Raw genomic sequence first — 10,000 nt, 5'->3', positions numbered from 1 at the left:
GCAGTTGGGGTTCTGTGTTTCAAATCAAACTGAATTGAATTTCTCTAATGTTTGCCGCCAACTGAAGGACCTTCTGTGAGCACAGACTGAGATTCACTTAGTCTTCTTCTTCGCTTTGAGTGCAGTCTCTGTCGGGGTCTGCGTGTGTGGGTTATCTTCCAGTATGATAACAGGAACATCTCTCTCTCTCTCTCCGTGTGTGTGTGTGTGTGTGTGTGTGCGTGAGTGTGTGTGTGTGTGCGTGTGCGTGTGCGTGTGTGTGTGTGTCCTATCTTGGATTCGCTGAACACTTCCTCTCTTCACACGCACATCATGCGTTTCCTCACGCACGAGCGCAAGCGCGCGGAGATCGACTGATTTTGAAACAGGCGCACAGGCACACACACACACACACACACACACACACTGTACCCATATGAGCACGCGCCCACTGAGGCTTCGTTGTTTTAACTCAGATAAAAATCCTTTAAATTCGTCGAAAAAAAAAAGTTCAACGGTAAGGAAGGCGCAACACTAGCCATACTGTTTTTCCCGTCAACATCATTCCCCCCCCCTCTCCCCCTTTTTTTTTTTTTCAATACAGTGGACCCTCGGCACGCGCGCCCGCACTAGACGCACACACACACACACACACACACCATTGCACCACTTGAAGCGATACAACAAAAGAGGCGATGCACTCAAAACACGTGAGATGCCCATAAAATCAGCCACATGAATTAAGAACAGAAAATGTTGTGGCCCCTTCACAAGAAAACCGAAGTCTTGTGCCCATTCACAGCTGGATGGACGGAGTAAAATGGGATAAACATGCCTTTTCCAAGGATCCAATTACCATGCCGAAACTGAGTTTCAAACCCTGATCACCGATGAACACTGAATCAGAAGTCAACGCCTAACCGATTCGGGCACCCACCCCCCCTCCCCTTTCCAACCTCTTTCCATGAACAGTAAAAGGAAAAAGACAAAGCAAGGATATATTTTTGAAAGGCTCTACACTGCGACCTAGACTTTTTAATGACATTTCTTTATAACACAACAGACATCTAGAAGAAAGGAAAATTGAACAAATAAAATGAGGGCGGCAAACGAGGGGTAAATATTTCACCCGTAAAGAGAACGTCAAAATATTAAACATATTTCTGGGCTCATAAACCTTTTAACCGTACATTTAAATTCTGGACAGTCTTGAATTTCAGTCATATGGCAGCCACTTTGTTTTAAAGTCATTTATTGTCCACGCCATTTCTGAGTTCTGTTCTTCAAATTTACATCACGAAAACAGGTAGCTCAAAAAAGAAGGTAGGTTCGGTATGCTCTTTTCTATTCTGCACCCTGTAAATAGACATTTTACCAAGGAGTTTTAAAAAGTCAAACACTGACTCCATGCCCATCTTTTCGGCTGTGCCAAATGAAACTATATTTTATGTTATCCTTACGTTTGTACATGCTGCACTTTTTCCTTTTAACAGCTCTTTAAAAATGTGCAGAAATGTTTTGTGTTATTGCATCTCTTGAATACATGTTCAATATTATCCTTTACTTCCATACAGAAGTCACGATAATTCTTATTTACAACTCCCATTTCAGGATTATGTTAGTTCCGATAATTCTATGTACTATACGTAATTGTAACCATTTACGTTTTATGTCATCTATTTTATGGGTTATTTGATATGTTTCATTCTGTTTCTCGTACATATTTCTCTATGGCCATTAAACACCCATTGAAACTTACACCCGAGTCAGAGAATTAAAAAGTGGGCGAGTCAGTAAGTGGGTCATTCTTTCATTCGGAATTTGGCGGCCTTTCTATCGTAACAGTCACACATTTAACGTTTTCGCTGAAAACTGCATTAATTGTCTTTTAATTCTTCATTACCTGCACCCGCCCCCTTTCCATTTCCCATAATCTTTATTGAAGTATAATTCCGTCTACATCAGTACATGTCAGGAAAATTATATAAATCCACTCTAGCATGTGGGACAAATGCAGCAATCTATATTTCAGCACACACATTCAACACATCCCAGAACGCGCGCGTACGCGCACACACATACATACACACATATGCATTCACACACACACACACACACACACACACACGTAACTGTATGTCAAGATCGATGACTATGTATGTGTACACATTCTTCAGTCCTTACCAGTATTCAACAGGCAAAATGAATCATACTTAAGTATAAAAAAAAATCATACCACTACTGCAGAATACACGAATACACCATACTGTGTTGGGGAGGTGAACGTTTGTTTGCATCAATCTTCTTTTTTTATAATGCTTTCAGCCAATGTTCAGTTTCGGAGAGAACAATCTACAGCCCATAACATATCATCTGAAATGGAGACAACTTTAGTGTTCGTAAAATTAGTCCTGTCTCCAGAGATGAAGTTATTATAGCAATTAAGAAACTAAAGAAAGGAAAACTATTCTGGTCCAAATGGGATGACAGAACTGTTTAAACAGAACACAACAGAATCAATGTGTATTCTAGTCTTTAAGGAAGTAGCAGTTGACAATAGAGGAATTTCCCTTTGCGACACAAGTAGCAAAATGAACATTTCAGTCATAAATGTTAAATTGCATAAGCGGATGGAAGAGAATAATATTACTTGTGAATATCAAACTGGTTTAAAGAAGAAAAAAAATTACTGTCGATCAGATGTTACAATTCTAACCATTATACAAAAACTATTTTGATTCAATCGTAAATTGTACGTAGCTTATAATTATTGATTTTCTGAAAAACCATTTCAACTGACGCCAAGCTTACGTCATTTGGTCTTTCTCGTCACACATAATGCTACAGTTTACAATTCTTTAAGCTTATGTGACTGCTGTTGGAAACTAAAACCACACCATTATAGTGCTTGGATAAGAATAGATCAGGTATTTAGAAGAGACAAAGCCGGTTTTCATTGTCGACACTTAACGACAATCACTCCACACCGTTGGTTGACGGCTTTGGCTGAGGTGAAAACTGTTTCTGACACACCGTATTTAACTAAATATCTCTTTTGTCGAATCAGTACACTGCAACTGGCAGAATCGTCGCAATTCCATCTTTAAATCTATACCGTTTGTGTTTTCCTACGTTACACTGATTTAACGCAGCTTGTAATTTTCAGCAACAAGCTCGCTAAAACTGTGACATGTGACTTAAAATAAGATTATATATTCATCTTAAATAATCAACACTTTCTTTTGCGACCAGTCCGACGTAAATCGGTTCAGGAATCATTTAGAAATCTATCACTGAACACCTTGTAGCAAACACAGACTACTCAAATATTTACCGCTGTGACAGAGTGATTTACGAATGCCTGTGGCCAGAGGAAGAACGGGGGATATTATTTGTACATTTCGAATACCCGTGTGAATGTGAAAATATTTTGCACATGGTAAGTGTGGGTGAATCGTGAGCTGTGCATGTTCATGTGTGTGTGTTTGCGTATATGTATGTGCTGTAACGTCAGTCTGAATGCATCAGAGCTCGGATGATGTGGTCTGTGTGCCTTGACTGTTCCGAACATCAGGTGGGAAAAAAATAAGTTTTTATTTTATTGTTTATTCGAAATGTAACTAATGATTGAATAGTTTGAGAATATAGTTTTTGCTGTTAGTTTTGAAATGTTTGCTTTTTGATAAATTAATACTTTTTTTGTGTATTTGTGTAATTTATAAGACGTAGTGACTCATGAATGAATATTGTATTGTTAATTGGAAAATTGTATGAATGCAGGAGTGGTGTGAAAGGATTGCTAGCAAATATAATAAAATAAAATAAGGGAACAGTAAATGAAGGGGGAACATTGAGAAATAGCTGGATGCTCGTTCAGTGTGTCGGAAGGAATAATTTAAATGGAGTGTGCCGAGAGCTAAAAACTGGAAAAAGTGTTGTCAGGGCTCCATGTTGAACGGCCACGGAGTGGAGGGACCTTGTGGAACTGGGATGTTCACTGAGGAGGTGCCCGAGTTTCCCACGAGTGAGTGGGGTGGACATTGACTTGACACTACTGTGAGTAGACTAACTGGCCGGCCTAGGACTGAGGCGATCCTGGGATTGGATCATCAGGTTGTGCAGAGAGAATTGGCTTGTGACAGTCAAGACATTTGTTCCTGGTTTTCTTAAAATTAATTTTTTTCAAGATGAAGAGAAAGTGAATGAAAAACTTTTTTTTGTCTTAATAATTATATTTGGCTCAGGGGAAAATTCCTTGTCTGTTTTTTGTTTGTTTACTGAGAGAGTGAGAGAGTGAAGACTGAAGACTGAACTCGCTAAAATATTTCTTCCATTATCTTGTCTGTCTCCTCACCCACTTAGTAACAAGCGCCATATGCCCGTTTTGTTTTACGGGCCACGCGAGCGTCATTATAGTTTGCTTTAACGTGCATACATAGCCACAGCAGGTGATGACTGGTCACTTTCCACCTGGCCAGTCAATGGCAAGAACCTGCTCTCTCTCTTGCTGTGTCGCACGCAGTGTGTGTGTTGCTGCAACGGCCAGTGTCATCGCCATATCGCTGCATGTCTTCTTATCTCTTCTTCTTTTCTTTTAACTATTGTAAATAAAATAGAAAAAAAACATTGTGACTGGCCGTCTATATGTCCCTGGGCCAGTGCGCAGTGCGTGGATATTTTCTATCCTTTATTTCAGTAAATCATTATCAATTCTTTTGTGCCGTCTGCTTTATGATAATAAACCACTGGGGTTCCTGGCTACATGAGTTTTAGACCAAGCTGATATGTACACAGAAACATTCCTTCTATTTGCTTTCAGTAATGTTGTGGGGATTCATATCAAAACATCTAATGATTTTGTGGATGGACAAACAGGGCGTTACCTTATTTACATACATTCGTACTTGCAGTGCGTTGGACGCTGGTTTTAGACTGCACGTATGGGCGATTACCACTCAAAGTGCATAATATGTTATCATACTTGGAATCACGTGGGGAAACATCTTGGGTTTCTAGAATTAGAGAGTTTTTGTTTGAAAATCGATTTGGTTTTGTATGGATAAATCAAGGTGTTGAAAACACATGTCATTTGACGGATTTCTTTTCAAAAAGTCTTTTGAAAAGAACTACTTCAAAAGACTGGTAATATATGGCAAAACTGGAATGAACATGTGCAGAACAGTGAGATATATTTTTTCAACAGAACGTTTAAATAATCTATAACTTGTGAACAGTATATGTTGCTTGACATTGACAGACAAATCAAATGCTTTATGATGAGGTTTAGATGTGGAATATCGGACGTGATGTACTTATAAAAATGATACAGGTGTAAATGTGTTGCCGTGTCTCTTTGTAAGAATGACGGTGAACATCATACTTTCTGCTTTGTTGTCAGGCTTTTCGTGAGTTTGTCTGAAGTAGTTCCGCAAAAAAATAATTGTCAGTTCTATTTCTTGTTACGGACTACTTTGCTCGTGGCAACTCAAAGTGAAGCAATAGTAAGGAACGTGTGTAGGTATCTATATAAAGCCCTTAATACACACACCATTATTCTTAACTGAATTAACTGTTTACAGTATGTTTTCGTGATGCTTTTCTGTCGGTATATTACCGTTAAACGAATTACTCTGCAAATTCGTGTGAATTATTCAGATGGGGCCATGATTAAACCTTTCGAGTTCTAATTTGAGTTTCTCTCTCTCTCTCTCTCTCTCTGTGTGTGTGTGAATGACGTTGATCATAGAAACTAGTACACCGTGAGCTACATGGACACACACTGACGCACGGCGAACACAAAACTGAAGCAATAAAGCAATAAACAAAACAGAAAGGCGGGAAGTTGGGAGCAGGCAGAAGGCGAGAGGGTGGGGGTCAGTCTTATCTGCCTGATAACGAAGGTTAACTATCGTGGATGCTCATCTTACACCACATGTCAGTGTGTCCCCCCCTCTCCCTCCTCTCTCTCTATCTCTCTCTCGCCTGGGAGGTCAGGCTGCTATCGACGATAGATAGTCCCATTTTGCTTCCTTTCCTCCCAGTTTCCCAAAATGTGTTCGTGTGGAGATCAGAGAGACAGAGGGACGGAGGGAGCGAGCGAGAAAGGCAGAGAAAGTTAGCATGTTGTTAACATTGAAAATTTGTGTTTGTATTTCATTTTATCACAACAGATTTCTCTGTGTGAAATTCCCCAGGGAGAGCGCGTCGCTACACTACAGCGCCACCCCTTTTGTGTGTGTGTGTGTGTATTTTCCTGCGTGCAGTTTTTGTTTGTTTTTCCTATCAAAGTGGATTTTTCAACAGAATTTTGCCAGGAACAACCCTTTTGTTGCCGTGGGTTCTTTTACGTGCGCTAAGTGCATGCTGCACACGGGACCCCGGTTTATCGTCTCATCCGAATGACTAGCGTCCAGACCATCACTCAAGTTCTACTGAGTGGAGGAGGAGAAAATATCAGCGGCTGAGCCGTGATTCGAACCAGCGCACTCAGATTCTCTTGCTTCCTAGCGCCGGACGCGTTACCTCTAGGCCATCACTCCACTAATGCACATGTCACGCGTTAGAGAGAGAGAAAGAGAGAGAGAGAGAGAGGTGGGGAGGGAGAGAGAATGACAAAACTGTTTCCATATCCTTAAAATTCCTTGAATTTTGTACAACTGTTGGTGACATGAAAAATTCAAACTTCACTTGGATGTTTATTTACGGTAGTCTTATGCCTGCACAAGACGTGAGACAAAACGAAGGAACGGGAAGACTTGTACAACACTGACGTTGATCAATACATGCTTAACGACACAAAAACGGTAAGATGAAATGAAATAGATAAACAAACAAACAAATAAACAGTTAGACACACAAACAAACTTTCAATCAAATAAGTGACTAGAGTGGTTGACGTACAGACACCACGCGTAATGAAGACACTGAGGAACACACTTCCCTTTGCCAGTCTTCTGTCACACCACCCAGTTGGGGTTGGCCAGTCTTTTTCAGTTGTGTTTTATTGGAGAGTTTGTCCAAAATGATGATGATAATGGAGGTGTGAGGAGTATTGTTCACAGTGCTGTTTCTGTGCCCCTCTCTCTCTCTCTCCTTTCTCTTTGAAAAATAGTATATTTTCGTATGTCGTGTTTCATTTGATTGAATTTGATTCGCTTCCAAGGTTTTCTTTTCTCACTTAACGCCCTTGCTTCTATCTCTCTTCTGTCTCTCCCCTCCGCCCCCTCCTCTCTCTCTCTCTCTCTGTGCCGTGTTGGGCTAAAAAGCACTGAATAACTGAGTATTCACAAACGAAACGCGCGTTGGCGAAACGTGGTCCACCAATCAAAAACAGCCAGTCAAGCAAACCAAACCGTTAGATTCCAAAACTGCATCAACAGCAACACTGACACCCTCTTTCGAACCTTCACCATTACCACATACCCAGGTATGTCTTCGCCTCCAACCTCCTTCCCGCTTCCCCTTAATTCCACCCACAAGGCAAAGAAAGATTCCTTCCCCGACTTTGTCTCAAGTCCACGAACAAACAGTCCAAGTCAGTGCCCAGACCCTAAATAAAATGGTGTAGGTTTCATAGCCTGAGTAAAGTGGACAGGTTTTACATGAGCAAATATTTGTCGTCAGACACCACAAACATTGATATATTTCACAAGGATCTTAGTGCTGCAGATGACGGACTCTCTCTCTCTCTCTCACGCACGCACATTTCTCTGTCAGTGGTGTCAGTACGTTATGTCAGCAAACAACAGGCAGACGTACCTTCATGATCAGTTTCCAATATTGAATTCACAGATTGTCTTGTCTTGAGGGGGGACTGGTAGTTGACACTGAATGCAGTATCAAACAGTAAATCAAACTGTCTAGTACGAAAATTCACAGTGCATGCACACACACGCGCACACATACACAATTACACACACGCGAGCGCGCGCGCGAGCACACACACACACACACACTGACACAGGTGCAATGAGGTGGGGCGGGGTACAGACGGGGAGAGAGAGAGAGATTTTATTGAATCAAATTTGTCATCAAATAGTGTTTGTGTGTGGGGGGGGAGGGGGGTGCGCGCGTGTATGCGTACGTGTATGCGCACGTACATGTATATGTTTGTGCGTGTGTGTGATTTTCGTGATATGAATGCCACACACAGTGAACAGCTCTCAGTTATCAGTACATTTACAGTGACCGGACTTTTGCCAACTGTTGCCTGCACAAAAAACTCTCTCTAAAGTAGTTAAATCGAGACAGTAAGAACTGCATGACAACAACTGAACAATTATTTTCCTGAGAGACAATAGGTGGAATGAGCATTTTGCATGGACATACCACGAATGTTCGCACGCTTGCGCGCGCGCGCGCACACACACACACACACACACACACACACGTGCGCACATACACACACAAGCGCGTGTGAGCATCATTATAACAGGCGCGGAGGGAGGAGGGGGGGGGGGCGGGGGGGGGGGGGGGTTGGAGGGGGGGGGATTGGGGCGCAGAGATACAGACTGCGACAAAATGAATGTTAAAGGGAAGTAAGTAGAATGTTTCGCTCCTTAAAAGGTAAGCCACGGTTACACTCCTTTGCCACTGTGGCCCGAACAGGAAGGCTTGTACAACACGCTGATCAATACACGCTTAACGACACAAAACATTAAAACAAAATGAAATAGATAAACATGCAAACAAATAAACAGACACACAAACAAACTTTCAATCAAATAAATGACTAGAGTGGTTGACGTACAGACACCACGCGTAATGAAGACACTGAGGAACACACTTCCTTTTGCCAGTCTTCTGTCACACCACCCAGTTGGGGTTGGCCAGCCTTTTTCAGTTGTGTTTTATTGGAGAGTTTGTCCAAAATGATGATGATCATGGAGGTGTGAGTATTGTTCACAGTGCTGTTTCTGTGTCTCTCTCTCCTCTCTCTTTGGAAAATCATGTATTTCAGTGTGTTGTGTTTCACTTGATTGAATTTGATTCGCTTCCAAGGTTTACTTTTCTCACTTAACGCCCTAGTTTCTGTCTCTCTTCTGTCTCTTTCCTCTCTCTCTCTCTCTCTCTGTCGTGGAGGGCTAAAAAGCACTAATAACTGAGTATTCATGGAACGTAATTCAATTTACGGGTAAGAATTTGCTTCAAACCTTTTGATATGCAAAGTATGTACAGTACAGTATGGATCCGAAATAAAGGGTCTGGACTGATATATCAGGATAGCGAAAAAAAACACGTACTTAGAGCCTTAACACACGTAAGCCGAATGATTTGCTTCGTGGTGAAGTGGGTAGATATCCCCTGTCATATCTAAACGCTTATGTGAGTGAGCTTTACAATATTTTGGTAAAAAATAAATGGGATGGAGAAACACAGATTACCACTCAAAACATAAAGAATGATATATAATCTTGGGCAGTGAAAGAGGAAAACACATAAGACTACAAATATACATGAAACATGAGATAAGCGTGGGTTTTCATTTGTTTGGGGTCACGTGGGTGAAGAATCTGTTTCGTGTTTTAAGCAAATATCAGTTGACTGCACATGGCAAGACTAGGATAATTATATCCAAACCAGTGAGAGGTTTCAATTTTAAAGGACGAATCTAGCAATGTATGAAGCACATTTGCATAGAATTGTTTGACTATATTCAGATACCACAAGAGTTTCATCACCATGTACGCATTCAGTTCATCAATAAAGATATACCACGGTGTTGCAGCTAATTGTATCCATGATATAAATCAGCCGAGGAGGACGAATCCCATTTTGTCTTTCTTGGTCCTTCCTTCAGCGATCTCACAGAGGAATTTATTCCACTAACATACAACAGTCATTCATGTGGATTTACATTGAGCCTCCAACAAAGAGATAACACAGAAGTTATGTAAAGTTTAAAAAATTTTTTTTAAAAGACGTGTAACTGCTGCTTATTAGGTTGTGAGTAATATACGGTTTTGAAATAAACATCTAGATAAGATATTTTTTTCTGTGTAGATTATTACGATTTTTATAA

At 40.9% G+C, this 10,000-nt stretch overlaps 1 protein-coding gene across 17 annotated transcripts in view; it reads right to left on the bottom strand.

The window, feature by feature from the left end:
• The window catches only part of LOC143297381 (RNA-binding motif, single-stranded-interacting protein 2-like), a 251,484-nt gene that overhangs the window by 225,587 nt on the left and 15,897 nt on the right, over positions 1-10,000 (bottom strand). Inside the window, exon 1 of one of the 17 annotated variants that reach the window (XM_076609828.1) lies at positions 1-381. This exon is cut by the window's left edge and continues 320 nt beyond it. The exons of the other annotated variants lie outside the window; for them this stretch is intronic. The gene's annotated coding sequence lies outside the window, so the exon portion shown is untranslated. Of the gene's footprint in view, positions 382-10,000 lie in introns of those variants that run through there. 17 annotated transcript variants of the gene reach the window in all.

This window comes from Babylonia areolata, chromosome 2, assembly GCF_041734735.1.
Source record: "Babylonia areolata isolate BAREFJ2019XMU chromosome 2, ASM4173473v1, whole genome shotgun sequence".
NCBI classification, from domain to species: domain Eukaryota; kingdom Metazoa; phylum Mollusca; class Gastropoda; order Neogastropoda; family Buccinidae; genus Babylonia; species Babylonia areolata.
Note: the sequence above shows the minus strand (reverse complement) of the source record. Positions and strands in the feature narration are given on the sequence as shown.